Below are 23,624 nucleotides of genomic sequence, written 5' to 3'. Positions count from 1 at the left end.
CATATTAAACACCAAAACAATGGTGATTTTATGGTCCTGTGCAGTGGCAAAGAGACATTCTCCAATTACAAATACATCTGCTTATTCATACCACGGTAGTTCATTCTATCTCTAACAGATCTCTGACTCTCAGAGAGTCAGTCTAATTATCTCTGTTTAAGAGATGAGATGCCTAAAAGCCTTCATCACGCCTCCAAAAATATGCCAGCTTTCACTATGGTGCTCACTTTACTAGAAACATCACCAGAAACCTCAAAAGTCCCTTGTGAGAGCCCACGGTGGCTACCTGTGTCCACCGGCTAAGGTGATTTCTATTTACAGCTTCAAGCTAGAGCTTTTCAAGATGATAAAAGTAGCACTGCAAAGTTGCAGCAAGGGTTTGAGAGGGGAGAGTCAGGGGATACGCCAGGCTGAATACAGACCTCTGCTTTGCAGGTTTGGTTCTACTGGCATGTTCCAAGGAGGTGGCAGCCTCTCAGAAGGTTGTCTGTCCCTTCCCCTCAATGGGGCTTTGCTAGCTGTAAACCCTCAAATGCCAGATGAAGGAAACAAACTTTCAATGATAACTCCTAAATGTCTCCCAGGCTGTCTAGCCTGATTTCTGCTCTGCATCCTTTCATCCCTTCTGCTTGCGTTATGACAACAAAACCAAATGGATTTGGTCTGCACCTAATCAGCCACCAAATGACAGAACCTAACAGAGCCAGCTGGGCCACTGATAAACTCAGGAAGTTGTTTTCCTAAAGATGCTACTGGAATTGGATGCAATACAACAGATGACACCAAAGGACACTGGTGTCATTATTCATCTCCCTCCTTCCTGTCATCACCACACTGAAATGGCCGAGAGCCTGAGTTTTTTCTGTAGTAAGGTATAAAGATAGGGGCAATTTTGGCAATGAATGAATATGGAACCATGATATAAGGAACTTTGGCGTGATGCCAATGATTATTACGAAAGTCATAGCTTCAGGTCGTAAGACTTTCTTCTATTGTGCAGGCTGGCAAGATCCTAGGGGTGCTGCAGAAGAAACACATCAAGGAATTAATCTCCAGTTTTTACCTGTCAATCAAAGTTAGGATAGCATCCTCAAACAGCAGGTGAGTGTCCTTGCTGCAATACTTCTGTTAGGGTCAGAATCAAAATAAGAAACTTTTCTGAAGGACAGTGGTCTAAGAAGATACTAAAGCCCAATGGACCCTGGAACGGGCCTAACATGGTCACTAAAACCTTCTCTCCTTTGCACAGGTGGGAGATGACATCCTTTATGGCCCATTCAGTCCAATAAATAGGAAGAAGAGAGACATAAAAGTACTCAAAATGAAAAAAAAAATACTTTAGCACTGAGGGGAAAGATAAAAGAAAGAGAAAACAAAGTGCAAATATCAGATGTTAGTCATATTGCTTACCACACCGCTGAAGCTGTTGAGATATTATGGTGATAAGTGTAGTAAAAGAATCTATGTAGAACAAGGGTGGGCTTGTCCGTGGAATTTTGGTGTTTCTACATTCAACCTTCTCAACATGTAATGCACTTGCACCGTCCACCATTACAATTAGTTATTTCATTGGTATGTTATGAAGCTAATGAATGCTTATAAATTATTTTGTATTCCTCAGAGAGAGGGAGGATTTTGAGCTACACCCATTAGAGATGGAATCAAATTTTATAGAGATAAAAATACCAAAGAACAGCATTTCTAAATGGAACATAGATATTCAAGGAGACTCAGTCTTCAAGAAAAAAAAAGAAACGACAAAAAAATGGAAAGTTGGAGCTCTAAATGCAGTGTGTGGGAAGTTAAAGAAATAAAGGGGAATAGTAATGAAATAACTTGTTTGGGTAAGGATCATTGTGTGGAAGGATTGTAAAATAAGTCTTCTAGAATCAGAAAATAATGTAAAATCAGAACCTAGTTGAAAACACGTTCTATTAGACTCATTGTATGAGTTAGGATTTTATATAAAAGTTGGTCATAGAAAAGGAATTTGAATCAAGCAAAAAGGAACTGATTCCATTTAAGATAAAATGATAAAAAACAGATATTCAACTAAGCATTGACAATTTAAAAGGACAAGCTTTGATGAACTAATGGAACTGTTTAATAAAATCCATTAAGATGAGAATCCCAAGGGATTTGGCCCTGGAAGAAGCCTGGAATTTCAAAGTCAAAAGTATTGAATCTTACAGAACATTTTACCTCAAACTACAGAAAATTTTGAAAGAACTCTCAAATGACCTGCAAGAATAACCACCCCGAGAAGGCTATTAGAAATAAGTAGGAAAGACCTAAGAAAAAGATTTACTAGGAAAAAAGCTATGAATCTAGAAATGAAAGATGAAAGTTAAAATTGTCAAAATAGAATCTAAGTTTGTCCTTGAAGAAGATATTCAACCATGGAGTATTTCCTTTTTGAGCCATATAAATCGAAACAAAAAGGCATAAGGAAAGAAGTAGGGCAGCTTTACAGTCAGGATAAAACAGAGATTAAAGATAATCTAGGTGTGGCCAAAAAATGAAACAAATTTTGCCTTAGGTTTCAAAAAGGACAATTATGCTGAATTGGGAGGAAAAGCAGAATGTTTAATGGCAGCTTTCATTTCCACACCCTTGTTATCTCAACTGCAGTGGAAACAGAAGTCATGAGGCTTAATGCACTCAAGTCAGGGGGATTAGGTGGTCTTCCTTGCAGGATTTATAAGAAGTATTTTTAAACACACCTTTTAAGTCAAATTTGCTATGACATTAGAACACCAAATGCTGTGCCTACGGTAAAAAGAGGAGAAAGTAATCAGGCATCTGTAAGCCTGTAACTCTGTACATTGCTTTAGGACAGATTTTGAAGGAAAAGATAGTTAAAGACAATTTAATAGGATGTAAAACAACAGGGATTTAATCAAATGTAGATCATCCTAGACAGTTTTTCTAGACAAAGGAAGTGCACTGGATTTCATATATCAAGACTTCAGGAAATGGTGCCAACTAAGAAGCTTGTCATTTAAAATCAAAGAAAGGAATGAAGAATCCGTGAAGTGAGTATGAAACTGTCAGGCAGTATTGGCAGAGGAGCTGGAGATGAGTTACCAGTACAGTTCTTCAAGGCTCAGTCTTCAGATGGGTGATGACTAATAGTCCAATGTCTGGTTTTTTTACTCAGGAAGCAAGAGTTGAATGCTAATTTGTTTATACCTCTCAACTTTGTATTTTTATCAGTAGAGGACAACTAGGATAACATATAAGAAAGCTGGATGTTCTTGAGGAGTAACAGGATAGCAGCTCATAACAGAAAATTCTGCTATAAGGTGAGAGCTCATCAGCTGAAAAAGATGCAGAAGGACCTGAGTGGACTAGTTAATTGCAGGATTATATGAGTTGCCAGAAGAATGAAGGGTTAGGAAAGAATTCCACAATATATGGTTGTATTAGATTTATTTCTAGAAGAGCCTGGACACTGTATGAGATCTTGCAATACTTTCAAACTTCTCGTTATACGTGTTCAAGAACTATGAATTCAAACTTAAAAAATTGCAGAGAAGAGGTACTAAAAGATCAAGCTAGTGGGACACATGCATTATGGAGACTGAAAGAGCACCGCCAAGTTAACCAAAATAAGACTGAAAGGTGATGCACTTTCTATCTATAAATACAGATAGGTTAAAGATCAGGCAGTACTAGATTCTTAAGGCTAATGGGTTTGATGGAAGTTGACTCAATGGGAATAAACTGACTAAGAATAAATTTTATCTGGAACTTAACAGAAGGTTTCTAGTGACAGAGAAAAAACCACTAGCTTTGTGTTTTTAGCAAGAACTTCAGTGTTCTTATGCAATAAATTCTTTGATACAGTACCAGCAATTGTAATGACTGGACTCCATAATTCTTGCTACTTCTGTATGCCTAAAGAGGCATAAATATGTTAAATATTATAATTCACAGGTCTGAGAGCCTAGTATCACCTAGTCCAAACTCAAGAATGACACATTCCTGTTTATACACCTACCCATCTGGAGACTTTTTACAGCAAAAATCCTTATCATGAGAATCGTGTCTGGTGCAGTGAAAACACTGTGACTTCCTTTCATTTATCTTCTTCCTGGCTAAGTGTTTCACTGAGGAACTTCTTATGTGGCTTTTATTAATGCATGTCTTCTAAATCTTCAAACCTAAAGTTCACATGCTTGTCTAAAAATCATTATATTTGTGCGGATATTTCACATGTTGAAACTCTCTAAATGTAAACTTGCAGGAAGAAGGAGCTGGGATTTGCCCAGAATTTCCAGAAAACTAAGGAGACTATTTCTTTTGAAAAAAAAAAAATAGAAGGAAGGAAGGAAGGAAGGAAAGAAAGAAAGAAAGAAAGAAAAGAAAGAAAGAAAGAAAGAAAAGAAAGAAAGAAAGAAAAGAAAGAAAGAAAGAAAGAAAAGAAAGAAAGAAAGAAAGAAAAGAAAGAAAGAAAGAAAGAAAAGAAAGAAAGAAAGAAAAGAAAGAAAGAAAGAAAGAAAAGAAAGAAAGAAAGAAAAGAAAGAAAGAAAGAAAAGAAAGAAAGAAAGAAAGAAATAAAGAAAGAAAGAAAGGAAGGAAGGAAGGAAGGAAGGAAAGAAAGAAAGAAAGAAGGAAAGAAAGAAAGAAAGAAGGAAAGAAAGAAAGAAAGAAAGAAATAAAGAAAGAAAGAAAGAAAGAAAGAAAAGAAAGAAAGAAAGAAAAGAAAGAAAGAAAGAAAAGAAAGAAAGAAAGAAAGAAATAAAGAAAGAAAGAAAGAAAGAAAAGAAAGAAAGAAAGAAAAGAAAGAAAGAAAGAAAGAAAAGAAAGAAAGAAAGAAAAGAAAGAAAGAAAGAAAAGAAAGAAAGAAAGAAAGAAAGAAATAAAGAAAGAAAGAAAGAAAGAAATAAAGAAAGAAAGAAAGAAAGAAAAAGAAAGAAAGAAAGAAAGAGAGAAAGAAAGAAAGGGAGAAAGGGAGAAAGAAAAAGAGAAAGAAAGAAAGAAAAAGAGAAAGAAAGAAAGAAAAAGAGAAAGAAAGACACACCTCTTTCAACTCACTTCAGTAAGCTCATTCACATGTCAAAGTCTTCTTTCTCCCACTATCCTCTTAGGCCAGCCTGCCTCATCCCCAAAGCATCTGACACTTTCCCTCATCTTACACCACACATCTCTCTAGTCTTATTTTTCCCAGAGCCAATTAATAACACTTGCTCATCACTCCACTGCAGAGCCTCTCTGCACCTTCTCTGCACCCTAGAATTTTGTAAGAGGGTCAAAGACTTTCTAGATTTATTTCACCTGTCAGAAAGCAAGCTTGTAACTGATATTTAGGTCAAATCTTATATTGTATTAGTATAATTTGCTGACATAATGTTGCATTATAGTCAGGCTTCTGCGTATGACTTTTTTTCAGAGTTGTAACCTGCAATTTTAAAAGGAAATATCCTGGAAACTATTATAAAATGGAAAAATCTAATCTTTATCTTCCTTGAAATCCATGTCAATAGACTTCACCATCTCTAGGATTCTATGTCCCATTTTTCATGGCTGAAATGGATCATTCAAAGCTTTAAATATTCTCTGTTCTCACTCACCTACTCAGTCCCATTTCTATACTGTACTTGGAATTTTACCTTCTGTTATTTTCTGCAGTCTTACAAATACAAACAAATTGTAGCAGTTAGCAAATGCAATTATCAGAAAAAAATTTCGTGGTATTTCCTCAATAAACTTCCAATAGTGGTGAAAACTTTGTATATAAACCTAAAAACCTCCCCCAAACCAAAACTGAAAAAAAAAACCAAGCAAACCCAAAATAACACAAGAGGAGACATTTTTCACAAAGTAAAAATGTTTATTCTTAATTTAGTCTTTGTTGAATAATTCCAATTTCTTTATTTTCTCTGATATGATACTTACAAGCACTTGGAACATATAGCATTCTCTAACTAGAAATAAAATAAGTAGTCAATGATATTATGTGCACATGATCAGTTGTCATCTCTTTTGGAGCTGCACCTTCATTTTTTTGCAGGATTTTGGTCACAAAACTAAACTGGCTGAAAGAGCAGAAAGGGACAAGTGGTGTGGCAGTGAGGTCCATCAGTGACAGAAAACGTGGGAGGCGAGCACGGAGAGCTGACCTGGCCATCTCGCTCAGCAGTCTGAGGAAACCACTATGCTCTGGCCAAAGAGAGATAAGTATGGTGAGGTGAAGAAATCCCAGTATGAAAAGTGAAGTAGAGAAAGTCAGTGAAGTTGAGGGTAAAAAGCTCTGTAATGGTCTGTAATGTCACCTGTCCCTTAACAGCTGAAGCACTTGCTGAGTGCAGCGGCAGTGGTAGCTGGCTGGCCCTTCAGCAGTGAAGGCTATCTTCCTCAGGAATAGGAAGGGACTGAGAAAGAACTGTTTTCCTTCTTATCGCCACTGTTGTCCATTTCCTTTCTGCTCTATGGACTTTATATTTTTCCTGTTCTGTTTCTCTCCCTTCTCTTTTAAGTTGCCCCTCTTCTAGCTACAAGGACAAGTAAGAAAGAATCACTGAAACAAGGAGACTGAGCAAATTGAGTGATTTGACAGTTTGGAAATTTTTTAAAAAGTTCTTTCTGATATAGTTGGAAATACAGCTATAACATCTGGTGTTGTCAGATGTGATTTTTTGACTTTGAAAAAACATTGCTTACCGTTCCCCTCAAGTCTTTGTGCTTAATAAGACTAACTCCAGTCACTGAGTAACAATAATGATTTATCCATGACCTAACCAGTAATATTTACCCACCTTTGCAAAGTAATCTGGGCTGCACAAAAGCTGTATGGATGTGGAAATGAAAACCCTGAAGTCCGGATGTCTCTCCATGGTCTAAATTCAGATGCATTCTTAGGAATTCTGTAGGGTCACAACTGGTGAGCATGCATCTTTCATCAGCTGCAGAATGAGGAAGGAGTACTCCAAAGGATTACTAGTTTTGTGTGCTATTTTGAAAGAACAATTATGGTACGTGTGAATCAGTAATCCAGTGGTGTTTTATAGGCAATCAGTTTTGTGATATTTATTCATTTCTTCCATCCCCTGTCTAAGCAGCTTAGGGAATTTCAGGGGAAAAAAATGACAAAACTATGAAAAATGCATAGTTAAACATTCAGTCACGAAACACTGAAGTAAAGGTTTAAGCAACCTAAATAAAACTAATATGTATTCTTGGCATATGGATCAACTCCAAATCTGAGACAACATATTTCATTTCACCATACATCAGTACAAATCTAGTTTCAAGGAACAATGGCTGTAAGAAATGGCTGTTATTATACATTCTTAAAGTTATTATTTCTTAAGAAAATTATTCCCAATTAATAAATATCATGGAAAATGTTGATTCTATGAAGTGTCTCAAAAGAAAGCATTTAAAAACAAATATCATGCTAGAAAAAATTGGCATGCATTAGAGAAGCTTGCTGTGTAGTGATGAAATGCCCATTTCCACTCCATTTCCAAGAAGAGGGAGTCTGGTTTACCAAACTATCTAGCTCTAAATCCTTGCCACCAAAAATATTATAGGAAGCCAAAGACGGCTGGCATTTTTCAGTCCAGACCTGGGTGGGTTTGATGATCACAGAAGATTCACAAGAAAGTATTTGCTAATCTCTTCTTGCCCTCACATCAGCCTTCACAGTCACCCCATACATCAGGGGAAATGCAAAGGAAACGGTTATTCTGCCCAGCATGGGCTGCTGCTGAATAACTCAGCGAGGTGTCCAAGCCAGACCCATGAACTTAGATGGCCTAATGTGCCCCGTGAGGCCACGGATCATTTCTGCTACATAAGGCCTCCACTGCTACACTTCTGCTTTACAATCTGAGTCTAGAAGTAAACTAAATCATCTGAAAATAATTCAGGCATTGATGTATGGAGCTTGCTCATGGGCTGAGAAGCAATGAGGACACTACCCTGTTCTCTCTTTAAACTTCCTTTAAATCACCTCAATTATTAAAAAAATCACGACAATCAGCTAAGATAATATAAAAGGTTTGGATATTCCATTGAATAGAATGACTATGCACACACAGACACATATAAATATACACATCTATGCAAATTTAGAGAAAAGCTGACACATCCTGTTACCTTTTGTGAGAGAATCATTAAGTTTTATGTGCAGACACCTCTGTCTTAAATCATCAAGCTAGCAGCAGAACTACTTGGCTTTTCCGAAATCTCTCCTCAGCCCCCAGCCTCCAAATAAAATACTAATTGCTGATGCTTTTAGTACAAAATCATTTCATTAATCCCAGCTACTACCCCATGTATGAATGCATTATAACTCAGTTCTGGGATTCATTAATTGACCTAGTTAATTTGATCCCTAATAGCCTGTAATTAGGGATGTGTAAAATAGCTTGAAAAAATTTGTTGCAAGCAGACATTCCCTGAACGGTGGGTGTATAAACCTTCAGTAAAGCTTGTTCCTGAGATTTGTCCTTTTGTCTTTAAAAGGTTTTAGAAAGTTTGCACTAAAAAGGAGGGAAGGAGAGGGAAATGCATGAAAAACAAGGAGAGCAGATAACCTTTGATGCCAAGTTAATTTCATTTACCCATGTGACATAATCTAATTTGAAAACTCCACTGATATCTGTCAGAAAAGCACGTGTAGCAAAACAGGCTGGAATCGGGGAGAGAAAAAAAAATGGAAGTTCCTAGAAATGGACAAAAAAGGCCTGCATTCAGCTCTTTCAAGTGTCACAGCTTTGTTTTGTATGCCAGGCAGGGTATCTGTTAAGAGAGAAAGATCTTCCACCCTGGAACAGACCAAGCATCCTTAGTGAATGCAGCACCCAGAGGAAAACAATGTTTGAGAAGGTGAACTGCTGAATATGTATGTGTTTTAATAAAGCATTTAATTTGAAAAGTTTTTGCAACATTCAGACAGATTGAGTTTTAGGGAGGAAGTGACTCTGGAGTCAGTGCCTGGCCTGCTCTACTGTCAGAGGAAATAAGTGAAACTAAAATGAAGTGATAATATACTGTAGGAAATTTAAGAGAAAGAAAGGCAGAGGAAAAATAGCAATCTGGGACCATACAGCTGATCCCCAAAATAGACACAATGACCAGTGCCAAACTAGCTGCCAAAAACAGTAGATTGTAAAATTACCTAATACCTATGTCATGTTTACTTTATATTTACATTGGGGAACGGGCTCCCCAACAGACACAATACTCGACAGTATTTTTGTTCACTGTCACTATCATTATCCACCATCTGCTCTGCCAAATTTCCTTTCTGTTCATTTTCGTGCATTCATCAGCGCAGTAGTAAGTAACTACCTTAATGACTGCAGCATATTGCTTCTGGATTAGCAGCAGATATTGTACTACTCCTGGCTTATGGACAGAGCTGTAAGTAGGAGACCTGGCAGGGGGTTCCATTTAAAATCCTTTCCCCTTTGCAAAAAGAAACACAGTAAGTAGGAAAGTTTTGTCCCAACTCACTAGCAGGGATGTGATCTATGGTTTGGTTAAAAAAATAAAAAAAAGTACCTCCTCCTGTGAAATTCAGTGAGGTACCCGCCAGCTCCACGGAGATGGCTGAGTTCTGACAAGATGTCTTAGTGTGATGGGTAGCCTGAAATACTGGCAGAGAGCTCTGCTTACTTTGCTCAAAACCACAGATAGAGAAACCACTGCTTTGAGAAAAGGGCAGCTTTTGAAAAGGACACGTGTTGGCTGAGTGAACCTTGTGGGTTAATACAGTGACCCGCAAGCACAAGAAGGCCTTTTTGTCTGTGTAGTCTGTGGGTAGATGTAGCAGTGGGTAATCCAAGCCTGGCACATCTTTACTTATTCTTTGCTTTGACACCATCTAAAGTGAGTTCTCCAAAACTTATCTCAGTGCTTTTTTTTGTTTGCTGAGCAGACTTTTTGTTGCTGAGCTTAGTCAAGTACTGAGAAAGCAAGCAGGGGTGTTTTTTTCTTGCTAAAAACCAAACCAAAACAAAACACCCTTTTTAAACATCTTGCACCAAGATGGGGGCGAGGCGGGGGATGTGAAGGGAAGACCCTAAAGAAATGGGAAAAAAGGAAAAAATGACAAAGAAGAAGAGCCAAAGGAAATTTGGACTGGAAAACTTCCTCAGGAGTATTACAGTATAAGGAAATACAGCAGAAAAATATATAGATGTATATAAATTTAAAATATATTATGGAAAGTTTCCTACTAAAAACACATTCAAAAACAATTACTTCTGATCCACAAAGAGAGGAAAAATGAAGTGATCTTAAGCTTCAGGGATCCTAGGATGGAGTGCTGCCAGGCTGTTTGAATGCAGGCGGCTTCAGTGCAGCCCAGACAGGCTATGGGTTAAAAGGTTTAGGAGCCTGATTCCGTTCCCACTAAATTCAACGGCAAATTTCATTTGGACTTTGAAACAGGCATGGAGTGAGTATTGTATGCAGCAATCAGGGACAGCAGAAGTTAGCAATGGTGTGAGAGCTTTGTTAATATACTGGAGTCTGGATCTGACAGAGAGATGTACGCTAGTCTTGGGTAACTGTCCCTGAGGCCAATTCCACGAACCTGTGCAAATGAAATCTGCAGTAAAAAGAAGACCAGAGCCCAAAGCTTGGGACTATCAGCATGCAAATAAACTAACGCCATAGTGACACTTTCTTAGGGCTTTCACAGCTAAGAGCTGTGGCCTGACTACATGAGCAGAAATAGGAGAAAACCGGAGAGACTTCCACCCTTCTGCTCTTGTGCTAATACATTCCGATTTGGAAAGTACCACGTATTTCTTGATTTTAGTTGCAGAATAATTCCAAACTCATGTCTATCTACTCAGCAAGTCTATGGCTTGGCTGCAAGTGTTTATCAAGTTTTATAATGTACAGTTGTTGTAAACACGTGAGAAGCCCACTGTGCACCAGCCTGTAAGGTCTGCCGAGCTTTCTGGGCACTCTCCTTCAGGTATGCCTCTTCTGAATAAATCATATTGTAAACTGTAAAAGCAAACGCTGCTACAGGATTATTATCCCGAAATTACTCTTCTCTATACAGCAGCTTTTCGGGAGTGTTCAGGGTTGGGTTTTTTTCTCTCATTACCAGTGATAGGATATTGGACACTAATATTTTTTCTCTTGAAAGACCCCCTAGGGTATTTTTGATGCTTACATATATATACATATATATATATATATGTGCTTACCTTTTTGTTGTCATACAGTATGAAAGGAATAGTGCTGTTATAAACTATAAAATATGATCATCTGCTAAACTTCCAAAATTACATTCCCATTTAAAGTATCTCAGTGTTCGAGATACCCAGCCTGAGATTCCTTCTAGGGATCTAATTTCGTAGTGAGATGCATTAACTGGAAAACTGCAAATGGAAGCAACTATTGATCACATGGGATAAGACGGAGAGTCTGGAGAAGTGAGATGCATGCTCTCTGAGCTATCGCAGCAGGAGGTAAAGCTCATACTAATGTTGTGAGAGAGTCTAAGTGGCGCAGCTCAGAAGTATGTGGTGTCAGCTCATGGATATGCACTGGGAGGAGGCTGAAGAAGGAAGTCTTGCAAAAACCAGGTCCCTTAGCATTAAGAGCTTTGAAAACCAGCAGGGACTGCTTAAAATAAATCCTTTAGTTTATAGGCAGCCAACATGAAGGGCTCAGGAGGGTGTAATATGAGCATGGCTGCTCAATCCTGTGAGTGAGCCTGATGCTGCATTTAGGACTAGCTGTAGTTTTGACGTTTTTCTCAGAGCTAATAATGGAAGCAGCAATTCACTCTCTCCAGAGAGAGGAGCGGAAGGCGTTTTAGCAGCCTGAATATATTTGTGCACAGGGCCAACAAAAATGGCAGGATAGATTTGGAAACTCCTCATGGAGTTGTTTTTATGCACACAGAACAGCAGCATTCAGATCCATATTGTAAAAGAATAACGAATGGGGTTTTGGAGCAGCTGATTGCAGAGAAGAGAGATGGTAGTACTCTTGTGGGTCCTATGTCCTCGTAGAGGTAACTTGAAATCTCGAATGATTAATGATTAATGTCAGCTTCAGCTATCTTAAACCAAACCCACAAACCCTAAGACAGTGCTTCTTTTTAATGACTTTCTGAACCTCAGCAAGGTCGTATGCTCTTTGACAGCAAGAAATTGTTATGCAGGTATGTTTCTGAATTTTACTAGTATCACCACTTATGTGTAAAGTTGAGAAAGAGACTCCTTTTGCACCTCTGGAAAAAGTAGAATATAACATTATCACCACTTGTTTTTGGTATTACTGCTCAAGGACAGCTTTGCTAAGATATTCAGGAATCTAGAGATTGCAACAGGCTCCTAACAGGGTCTGCAGAAACACTCCAGTTAGACAGGCCCTTGTCCCTCATGAATAACTTGTCTTTCAAATTTTTGCGAATATTCTTCTACATCATTATAATTAGGACTTCAGAGAGAGTGAGGGTGTACCCACACAGTCAGTTCATCACAGGTCCAAGCCTCTTCTCAAAACTAGATTGTGGCTGGGAGAGAAAATTTAAGGAAACTAGATGCTGTAAGGTCATGTCCAAATTATTACTCAAGAGATGAACTTACTCTAGCCCACAATCCTAGTTCTTGGTTTCGTATCTTATAGAAACAGTGTGGTTATTCTGAGACCAGGCTATACTGAGGCTACAACCAAGACAGCAAATAGATAGTACAGGCCCCTTAAGTATGCTTAAGCCAACTGTCTAGTTGACTTTTCAACTCATAGATCAGACTGACATTTCCCTACCTACTCAGACTTTCACAGCACACTGCAGGTGCTGCTGCTTTGGTATCTAAAACAAAGTGTGATATTCAATATAGTGCTTTACAATGAGAAACACTTTTTAATGTTGTCTTTTCTTTTTGTGAGACTAGTATTTTTGCCAGAATCACTTCCTTTCTCTCCTCTCCATCCCCTCCAGGTACAGCTAGGAAGAGAGATGCATTTTTTGATGAGTTCCTAAATGAGAAAAAAGAAAAGTGACCTGGAAAGGTTTCACTAAGCACTGTGAGTTTTTTCGTTTCTATTTATCATGTGTGTGAGCACAGTAAGATGAAATGGTCTTTAGACCTTTAAGTATGCTTGAATTATACTTAACCATTTACCATTCCTTGTTCACATAGGCTATTCAAGTGTAAACTACCCCCATATCCACTAGGTTGAAAGGAATTGTTCAAACATAGAATTACTATAATTGAATTGTATATACATGAGGATTTGTTTTCCTGTCATAAGGTTATCATAAAATAAACAGCAGACTCTGCACGAAACACATCTGACTCATGGCTATCCATTCAGAGGGCATGCTATCTACACACAGTTCCTCTCTTTTCTCCTTCATGTGCTTCCACAGTGAAGAGAAGAGAAAGAGAGAAAACATATCCTGACAACATAGCATCTGCCCAGAAGCAATATATGCAAAGTTTAGGATGAAAAGCCTTTGAGATACCCTACAAACAATATATCCAAGTATCTCCCAGCAACACAGACAAATTAGGAGGATTAGCAAACAAAGGTTGTACCACAAATGTTCTAAGAATAAAAAAAATCAAGTATTTGAATATTAATGTCTATGATTACAAGTTGCCTTAATCATGAACTTAAAGAGAGGATGGGGGTGGAATTCATTTGATGAAAAATAGAGGTATACGTTTGATCTAAATAGCTAGTCTTCATTTACAAAGTCTTATTGACTCCAGTCAACAAAGAAAAGTAACGGTTCTAGGCACAGTTCTTCTGGCCTATTTTATTACTTTCATGATAGGCTAACTGATGAACTCAAATGCTCAGTTCTTGCCATTGACTATAAGGGGAGTCTAGAAAGCTAGCTCAAACACAAACTTCTACATTCCAGGCATGTAAAGATCAGTGAGATGAATCCTACCATGGATGTCTCTGAGTTCTCCTAAGGATACAGGATTGATATTTATTCCGAACAAATTTTTTTTGGTATATTCTCTTATTGCAGAAATTCTTTTTGTATAAGTCTCAAGGAATACTCAAACACAATTGCAACATATTTTGCCTGTAAGATGTAGAGAGGACTATATTACGAAAAAGTATGGAGAATGACTATTATGTTTTTTTGAAGTTATGTTTGGTCATTTACAGAATGCAAAAAAAAACAAAACTAGAAAAATTCAGAATTTTTCAACCAATCATTTGGCCACATATTAAGAAAAACTGAATCACCTTACTATATTAAGTAACTATCTTGTTTCATTCTAAAGAGGGGAAGAGATAATTTATATCACAGACCAGTTATCTTAAAAGTCTGCCATTTAGACTATATCCTGTTCCATTGATCACTAAGATAAGAATGAACAAAAAGTCAGTATCTCCTACCTCATGCTTAACAACACTTAACAGCACGTAGGGAGGAATTTGGAGAAAGTCCTCCGCATCAAGCAGTAGAAGGGTATGGTTGGCTGACCAACAGTAACAACCATGGAAACCATGTTTATTAAAAGCAGCTTACCAATTTTACCAATGTCTCTTAGTCTGTATATGAAAGCATCAAGACGGTAGGCAAAGCATCCAAAGAAACAAAATGATTTTTAATTTCTTCTGATTTCTTCATCAGAAAACCTCACAGAAAACCTCAGCTCTGCCAAGAACCCAAAAAGCCAATATTCTCACAAAAACTCCAGACACCAGCATAAAATTTGTGTAGATTTTCCACAAAAGGCACAGAATTTTAGCGTGCAATCATTGCAAAGAACTATTCATGAGCCAAATCTCTGTGTTATTTGTCAGCAACTAATCAAAACAAAGACAGAAACAAGGAAAAAGTTAAACCATATTCAGGCAGTAGGATGCATGTGGAATGTGGAGTTACTGGTTCTTTCTCATCTGTAACATTTTACAATAATGTATTAAATCTTTAGGATTTATTAATCATTAACACTAGTACAAATCAATCCTCAAGTACTTTGCACATTACATTGGTTTATCAAATATATGTAGGTTATGCTCCCAACAGGAGAATTCAGCAATGTCTTGAATGAATCCTTTCCACTCTTGGACTTTATTCAATGACTGCTCAAAAAAATTTTGGCAAGATGCTTAAGAATTATTTTATCACATTTGTATACATTTGAAAATCATGGCTCCTAGATTAAAGGTAGAATGGAAAGTTGTTAAGATCTGTGTTTGTTTCTATTCAGAATTCAGCATTACTCTGTTAAAAGTTTCTTTTCTTAAGAGCTTAAATTTATTTTTGAATCAGAAACTTGTGCATAGGTAGTTTAGGCTCTCATTCCCTTTTTGTAGATTACTGCTTTTCCTTTACTTGTTATAATACCATGAACATTTCTAGAAAACTAAATTATATTTTGCATTGCCTTTTGCTCTTATTGCTGCTTTTTGCACAACCCTGTGTCCTCACTTGATACTGGCATGAGTAGAATATATTCCGCATAAGAAAAATATTCTTGCTTAAGTGTAGTATCTCTTGGTCTGTGTTTTACAATTTTGTTCTCTTTTTTTTCAGTACAGACAAAGATAGCCAAGCCGTTTACTCGCTGCATTTATTAACAAGTTGTGATACAGTGATGTTTATTGTGCCTATTTTACCTGAGCCATCAAGTTATGATGATACCTGATTACAGTTATTGTAACTTTAAACATTGCTTTGTTGTTAAGTACAGCATACAGCTGTATTGCTTTAGCTTTCTTACAAATAATCTATAACGTATGTATTTTTAAATTAATTCCATTCATTTTATGTCATAGCAAAAGAAGAATTGTTTCATATGAATGATGAAAAAGATGAGATATTTGAATATTGAAGGTCAGAAGGACATTTCAGTTACCTGAACAGGTTTCCTTTTCCATCCCTAAATTGTACCTGTATCAACAGCTTTGTGAGATAAGATTTATAGACGCTGAAAATGCATTTTTCATCAAACCATCAGTTTGATTTGTGGAGCAGGAGCACACCAAGTTGAAAAGTCTATAAAAAGTAGCCCTGAATGTCTGTTTTGTCCTTGTTGACAACAAAGAGATCTTGCATGGTTATAGCTTTCAGTATTAAAAAAGAACTCAGGGGCCAGTGTTTGCCAGGTGGCCTGGATGCCTAGTGGGACAGCGTTTCCCTAAAGAACTCAAGAATTAAGGTTCCTCTTAATTTCACTTCAAAGTAAACTTAGACTCAGGTATTTGCTACTAATTTTTCACTTCACCAAACACTGGTTTAGCAATGTTTTCAACTTATAAATGGGGACATATTAAAAGCCCAAATGAGTTTCTTGTCAAAACTGTTGATGAGAACACAGCAAAAACACATGGAGATGTAACAGTTCTCCAGTGCCTTTTCACAGCTCCAGCCACACACACCCAAAGACCCGGAAGACTTCTTGAGCAGTGAGCAGGGGATGGATTATGCTTATGTTAATATAGCAGAACAAGGGCTATGTGATGTGCCCACATGAAACACAGCAACGTACTGACGAATGCCACACTTGGCCTGACAAAACAACACAGGTATGGCTTTGCAGTCTGGTCATATGGATGCCGAGACCTGAAAACTCATCACCGGAGTTGATGATGCAGTGACAAAAATCTTGCCCCAAGATGTTCAGTAGCCAGCAGTTTGGGCAGCGGCCTAATTTTTCAGGCATACCAGTCTTGTATGTCTCAAAAGCCTGACAGAGAAGGCTTTTTTATTAGACATAAGATATCTGTAGCTGCCTCTCAGTTGCACATAATTTCAAAGTGTGCTGTATTTTGAAGTATGACAGCATTCAGGTGACTACAGGGAAAGACTTCCCAATAAAATATATTGCTATGCATAGATAGTCTGGCAGTAAAGTAGAGGAAAGAGAACTGCAGTGCTGCAGAGGTACTTTGCATGGGCTCATATATCCTGCATCTGGTATATAGAGTGTAATATTACTTTAGAAATTTACTGTGAGCCACCAGCAATGATACCTACATTTTCCTACTTACCTATAAAGTGCTTCTTGGTGTATGGATCTAATGATCTTTCTGAGGTTTCATGAACATGATCATTAAAGGAATGTGTCTTTTCAGGAACTTAGTTATGGCAGATAATAGTATCTGGTAATTTATACATCTTTCTAGACATTTATATAACTGTACAGCTTCAATTCGTACTGTCCCTGGGAGGTAACATACGGAAGATGAAGTAGAAAGTCTAAGTGAATTGGTGTCGCCTTTTCTAATAATCTTAAAGCACGTTATAATAAAGAATATAATAATGGTAATCTGCCAGTACTGATCAGTCCATCTCCAAGCCCTTCTTCAAAGGAGATAACAGTATGACCATAGGAACAAAGTCACGCAATAGCACAGCTACTACCTGCAAATCTCAGGCTGCAGATCTCAACCTAAGTGCTTAAAGCACTCAGTCACTACAGGAAAGACAGCTGAGAAGCTCATTTATTAAATCTCTGTCCTAGGAAACTCACACAAAAAAAATCTCCTCAAGAAATATTCTTTTACTTGAAAGGCATATCGGAGACCTGGTGTATTCCTGTGTTGTGGAGATAAACGAGGAGCTAGAAAAGTTACACTTTGTTACATAAAGAGATACCAAAATAAAAACTGTTGTTCTCATTTTGAATCTTTCAGTCCTCATCAGTTACAAGATCAGCCAGGGAACAGCTATTCCACAACAGCAATGGTCACATGTTCAGTTTGGATGTGCCTATGAATAAAGTGACCATCCAGGATACTTGTGACAAAAAAGTAAATAAATTTCAGGAAATAAGAAAATTGTACTTGCAATTTCTAAGATGAGTCACTGTACTGTGATCTAAAATATATGCAGGACTGATAGAATTCAACAGTCCTATGCAGTCTGATCTTTTTCAGTTGTTTAAACTTGTATCATCTCTCCATAGCAGCTATAATCTCCATTGAGTTCCTGTTATTGACAGAAGAAACAGGCCACAATCCAGCAAAGCACTTAAACACAGCTTAGCTTTAAATATGTGAAGCTGTACTGAAACCAATAAGAATACTCTCATGCTAAAAAGTAAGCACATGCTTAAGTCCTCTGCTGGATCAGGGCCATAAAATAATGCAGTTTTGCCAATAAATAACTTGTCCATCAGGATAATTTCCATTGAGACTTGTGGAATTCATTTAAAAAAAGCTACTTACTGTCAAAAGACAAGGAATTTCTAATTTCTTGTTCTTGTTTCTGATCCCTCAGTTGGGTTGGTGTAACAGTGGTGTGAGATCAGAATCAGGGGTGAGGCTTCTAACAGGAGTATATTTGGCGTACAGGAGTAATTTTATGATCCAAGAGGATTTTACTTGTATGTGCATTCACACAAGCAGAATCTGGAACATCTTCTTAGCTGACTTAGGAAAGTTTCCAGAAAACAGACATACAAATTAAAGCTTCTGGAAGGATAGACCTGATTCACTGCACACATTAGCCTGGGATTGTAACTAGACTTTTTTTTTTTCCAAGTATATATTATAAACCTTATGTTTCTATATCAGGAAGAAAGGCTAGCTTAAGCATGCTTGTCATCTGGACATATCCCTTTTCTCAAGAGCCAGATGAAAGGGCTAAAATTGATAGGTTTCTTCTAGCTGTCTTAATTGATTGCCAAATATACTTACTCTTCTTTATTGCTTTACCAAAAAAAAAAAAATCTGTTTGCTAAAACTGATGTAACATACTTTCACTTCTTACAAAAACTGAAAAGAAAGGGACATTTTTCCAATGACATGAAAAAGCAATTAGTACTGCCAGGAAAGGGTGTAGGGAAAGCAGGAGTATGCAGTTGGCACAGGGGTACAGAAATTGGTATTATCACTCATCTAGATCCAAATCTGGCATGTGATGGAGCTGTTCTCTCTGTTAATATATTAAATTTTTGCATGACTACAGGAAAGTTGTAGCATGAGCTGTAAACTGCCAGAGAGTGACGCTGGAATTATAAGCCCTTTAAAGAAGCATTTAGACAAAATAACCAGAGTCCAGACCATAACAGGGCTAACGGGCTGGTCCCACTTCAGCCAATGCAGTAAGATGCTGGAGAGAGTTAACGCTGAAGGGGAAACTTCAGGCAAGTCGTATTCCCAGTGACAAACACGGACTGGTAAAAAGGGAGCTGTTTGTGGGAACAGGTCTGTTTGAGAGAACTCCCAGTCTGAAACATGCTATGGGAAAATATTTCAAAGGAGTAAATATTTCTCAGTGTAAACCTTTTGCTTTCTGCTTTGCAATCATTTTATTACAAAATAAGTTTGTAGTTGAAAAGTTAAGAATATCTCTAATGATATTAAAGATCCAAATAGCTTATAATTACTGCAGCTGCTTTCCTAGTAACCAAGGGTACTGTGAGGTGTCATGGCAGCTGCCGGGCAGATCCTTCACCTGAAGATACATTTTTTTATGAATATGTGTTGGAAAGATGATGGAAGGGAATTTGATTAAAATGAAGAGAAATACAGTTTGGAGTTATGTGAGGACCAATGAAATAATGAACATAGGTGCATCTCTGAAGGAGGAGTCAGACTCCATTTCCATTCACAATTTAAGATTTCATTAGGAAACATTAAAGGACTATATTGTCCCTGTTATTTGACATTTAGATGGCAAACGATCATAATATCCTGAGGAAATATTCATCAACTTTCCTTTGGCTAAGCGGATACTGAAGTTTTCCAAGTCCAGCAGTGTCAGCAAAGCAGACACTCAAATGACAAGGGGGAGCAAAAGAGATCATGAAGCAACCATTAGAGAAGGATCGCTGTTTACTCTCCGTCCTGTATGTTGAAGGTGAATGTCGCCCATTAGGGGCATTTGCAAATATAATCACAAAATAGCAGATTTGCAGTTTAGCTGCCTGCAGAGGTAAAATGGCCAGACAGCTAATTTGCAGTAGTTTCCAAAAGGTTAATTAAGCTGCTCTATTATCCTGTGAATAGGTAATCTACATCTGTGAAACAGGATCTGGCTGGTCTTATGGGTGTCATGTCCTCCTGCTTTGTGGTAATCAATTAGGCCACAGTGAAATGGCTTAAAGTAAGTCCTGAGCAGAGGACGGTGGAGAAACAGCTCTAGTACCGCAGAGGTAGCATCTCCTACCAAGTTTTATCACAGGGCCAACATTAGAGCTTAGCTGGAGTAAGGGCTGCTGGGAAAAAAACTAGAGCAGCCCAGTCAACAAGTCACATGTTCTCTTCAGGACTGATGATTTTTTAAAATTATTTTGCTTTGTATAACATGTGAAACTGCTGAACACCTATATAAAAAAGTCTGGCAGCGAAACCACTCACCTGGCACATGTAAAAATGCTGTGAATGGCTTTTGTTCATGCATTTTATTCATGCAGTGAATTCGGCAGAGAAAATATTTGAATTTGCATCTTCTAGGCCTTGCCAGTGTCCTGGGCGTCAGGCTGTTGACTACTACTGGGTGAATTTCTTTTCATTTTGACCAGAAATCCCTGAAGACATGCTTTTGCCTGCTAAGTTCTTGATAAAATGTATATATTTCTCACAAATAAGTCTGTTTTTCAAGCATGAAAAGTTTTCAGAAATTTCATCAAAAAACCCACCTAGAATTGGTACCCCCTTCCTGAGGGGTACCACACATCTGTATAGAAAAGCTTACAAGATGCCTGCCAAGGAGAGGACTGCAATCTGGATTGTCATACAAGCCTTGAAGAATATTTTACAGGAATTATGTGTTATACTGCATACAGGAGGACGTATCATTAGAGCAATAAAAGTTCTCAAAAAGACTTGTGCAAATTTGGTGTCTTCTGCAAATCTATTCACATATAGCTGACTGGATGTTGACATGAGCTCTTTGAAGATGCTCAAGATGGAACAGAATCCAGTTTCTCTCTCTACTATTAGTTTTGCAAAACTAGAAAAAGAAAGAAACAGTAAAGCCTATATTAAGTTCAAAGTAACTTCTCCCCCCCTATGTATCTTGTGAAACAATTTTTTAATGAGGAAAACCTGTGCTAACAAAGAATTTTAAAATTGCTTGTCCTAAGTAAAAAAAAAAAAAAAAGCCTGGACTTCTTGCAGCATTTGGAACAATACAAAAGTGCCTGATACATATTCAGGATGACCAGCATAACTTACTCCTTTGCTTTGCCACCCAAAAAATACAGCCATCCCAAACTCATATGGCTAACAAGTTTTTACCAAAGCAATCACACATGATTTCCCTTGCCACACACCATTCTTAATGGAAAAGGAATTTGGGAAGGCAGTCTCTCACTGAATCATATGCTTTGCGTACAGGGCGGTCAGTCAAATGACTTTGCTAGGACCCCTAGATCATTTAAACACATCCTGGTTTATATTGCCATTCTGTAATCTGTCTATGCTACATCTGTAAAATGGCATTACAAATGTCATGGAGAGTATATACACACATGTGCAGAGAGAGGCTACTTTTATAAACCCTTCCATCTTTACGCACCTGCTTTAGAACTGATATTCAGAAAATGAAATAGTGACATAAATATCACTGCTTTCTGTAGCTATAGATCAACAAATAGGATAGCAATAGCGTATACATTCCTGTGGAAAACTAGTTACAGACGCAGGAGGGAATCAATGTCCATTGTAGTCTTGAAAAAGTAAGTTGTTGCATGTAACTATGTAGAAGCTTTGAGGGCAGGTAGATGTTTGAAGGCAGAAAGAAAAAACATTTCTCTAGCAAGCTGGTTTGCAGGAAATGAAGATGGGTCTGGAGCTTCTTAAAAAGTTAGATAATCATAATAAAGCCTAAATCAAAGGAATAGTGTGCAAAATGTATGTTCAGTGACCAGCATAGGTTAGTGTCACAACCATTCATCCATGGGTCTGCTAACACAACCTCAGCATGGTGTCAGTCTGCAAGTCTTACCATTTCAGATCGGTATTTTCATCTTACTTTTATAGCACCATGCCTATCAGCATCTGTAGTTTCAAATCCTTCTCTGGATTTCTACTTGCTCTGATATGATAAAAGTGTATATGCAAACCATCAGGGATTGTTGCACACTGCTTTTAAAGGTTATCAGATACAGAAGAAATATTTCACTTCCAAAAAATATCCACACACAGGAAAATTGACTTTTTTACAGGAAAGAGAAAATATAATGAGAATAGTAATAAGTGGGAGACATCCCAAATTTATGTAAATGAACAGCAGAAAATAGTCACAGTCTTATTTTCCAAAATTTTAACATTCTTTAATAGATTAATTTTATCATAAAGTGTCACACTTGTGGTTTCTGCCACTGCAGTATTATCACATTTACAGTGAGGGGACATACAGAAAGATATTTTTTACTAGGTTAGCACCTATGGACATTATTGTTTAGAAGGAGCGATGGTTTGATTTTGATTGACACTGTCTTTCTTCTTTTGTTTAGTGAGAAAGAAAAGAATATATTGCTTCTGTAACTCATTCTTCTCCATAAAAATCTCTGCCTTTGATACTTAATAATCATGCTCTCCAGCTTGTGGCATAGTGGGTAGTAGGTATGCATTTGTAATCCCAACATGGTACCTTTTGTGTGAATAATTCATAGAATCATAGAATCATTAAGGTTGGAAAAGACCTCTAAAATCATTGAGTCCAGCCGTCAGTAATTCAGTCCCTCAGCACAAGAATAGTTGAGTAGTTGGAGGCAGCGATTTATAAAAAGTCAGTTCTAGCTCATGTGGAAACTCAAGGAAGGGATCCCACAGACTTCGGAGGCAAATAGATAAATCTAACTGTCTTCTTGAGTGGGTAGCTAACACTGCCTCCATGCAGTAATGAGTAAGTGACTCTAATGACCAGACTAACCATCATAATGAAAACTGAAAAATCTTATTCTGACAAGCGTTAAGTTTTGCGCTTGGCACTTGGTTTACTGGGGAGGTCTGTTGCGCCTCTTTATGTAGTTTTCAGTTACTTTATTGAATTCTTTCTGTATTTAAAGGACTCATAAAGGTCACAGAATATAACTCTTTAGATTCAACTAAAACCTGCCACCTGGAAGCAGCTGCAGCAAGGGTATGCTGGCACAATCCACTTCTGAAGTAAATATTTTTTAACTCTATTTGTGGAATCATAGAATCATAGAATGGCTTGGGTTGGAAGGGACCTCTAAAGGTCATCTAGTCCAACTCCCCTGCCGTGGGCAGGGACATCTTCAACTAGATCAGGTGGCTCAGAGCCCCCTCCAACCTGACCTTGAATGTTCCCAGGCATGGGGCATCCACCACCTCTCCAGGCAACCTGTTCCAGTGTTTCACCATCCTCAGCATAAAAAATTTCTTCCTTATACCTAGTCTAAATCTACCCCCCTTTAGTTGAAAGCCATTCCCCCTTGTCCTGTCGCAACAGGCCCTGCTAAAAAGTGTGCCGCCATCTTTTTTAGAAGCCCCCTTTAAGTGCTGCAATAAGGTCTCCCCAAAGCCTTCTCTTCTTGAGGCTGAATAACCCCAACTCTCTCAGCCTTTCCTCATAGGAGAGGTGTTCCACCCCCCTGATCATTTTCATGGCCCTCTTCTGGACCTGCTCCAACAGGTCCATGTCTTTCTTATGCTGAGGGCTCCAGAGCTCAACACAGTACTCCAGGTGGGGTCTCACCAGAGCAGAGGAGAGGGGCAGAATCACCTCCCTCGACCTGCTG

This window comes from Pygoscelis adeliae, unplaced genomic scaffold (genome assembly GCF_000699105.1).
Source record: "Pygoscelis adeliae isolate BGI_AS28 unplaced genomic scaffold, ASM69910v1 Scaffold111, whole genome shotgun sequence".
NCBI classification, from domain to species: Eukaryota; Metazoa; Chordata; class Aves; order Sphenisciformes; family Spheniscidae; genus Pygoscelis; species Pygoscelis adeliae.
The sequence above is the reverse complement of the archived record's forward strand: the minus strand, read 5'-3'. Positions refer to the sequence as shown.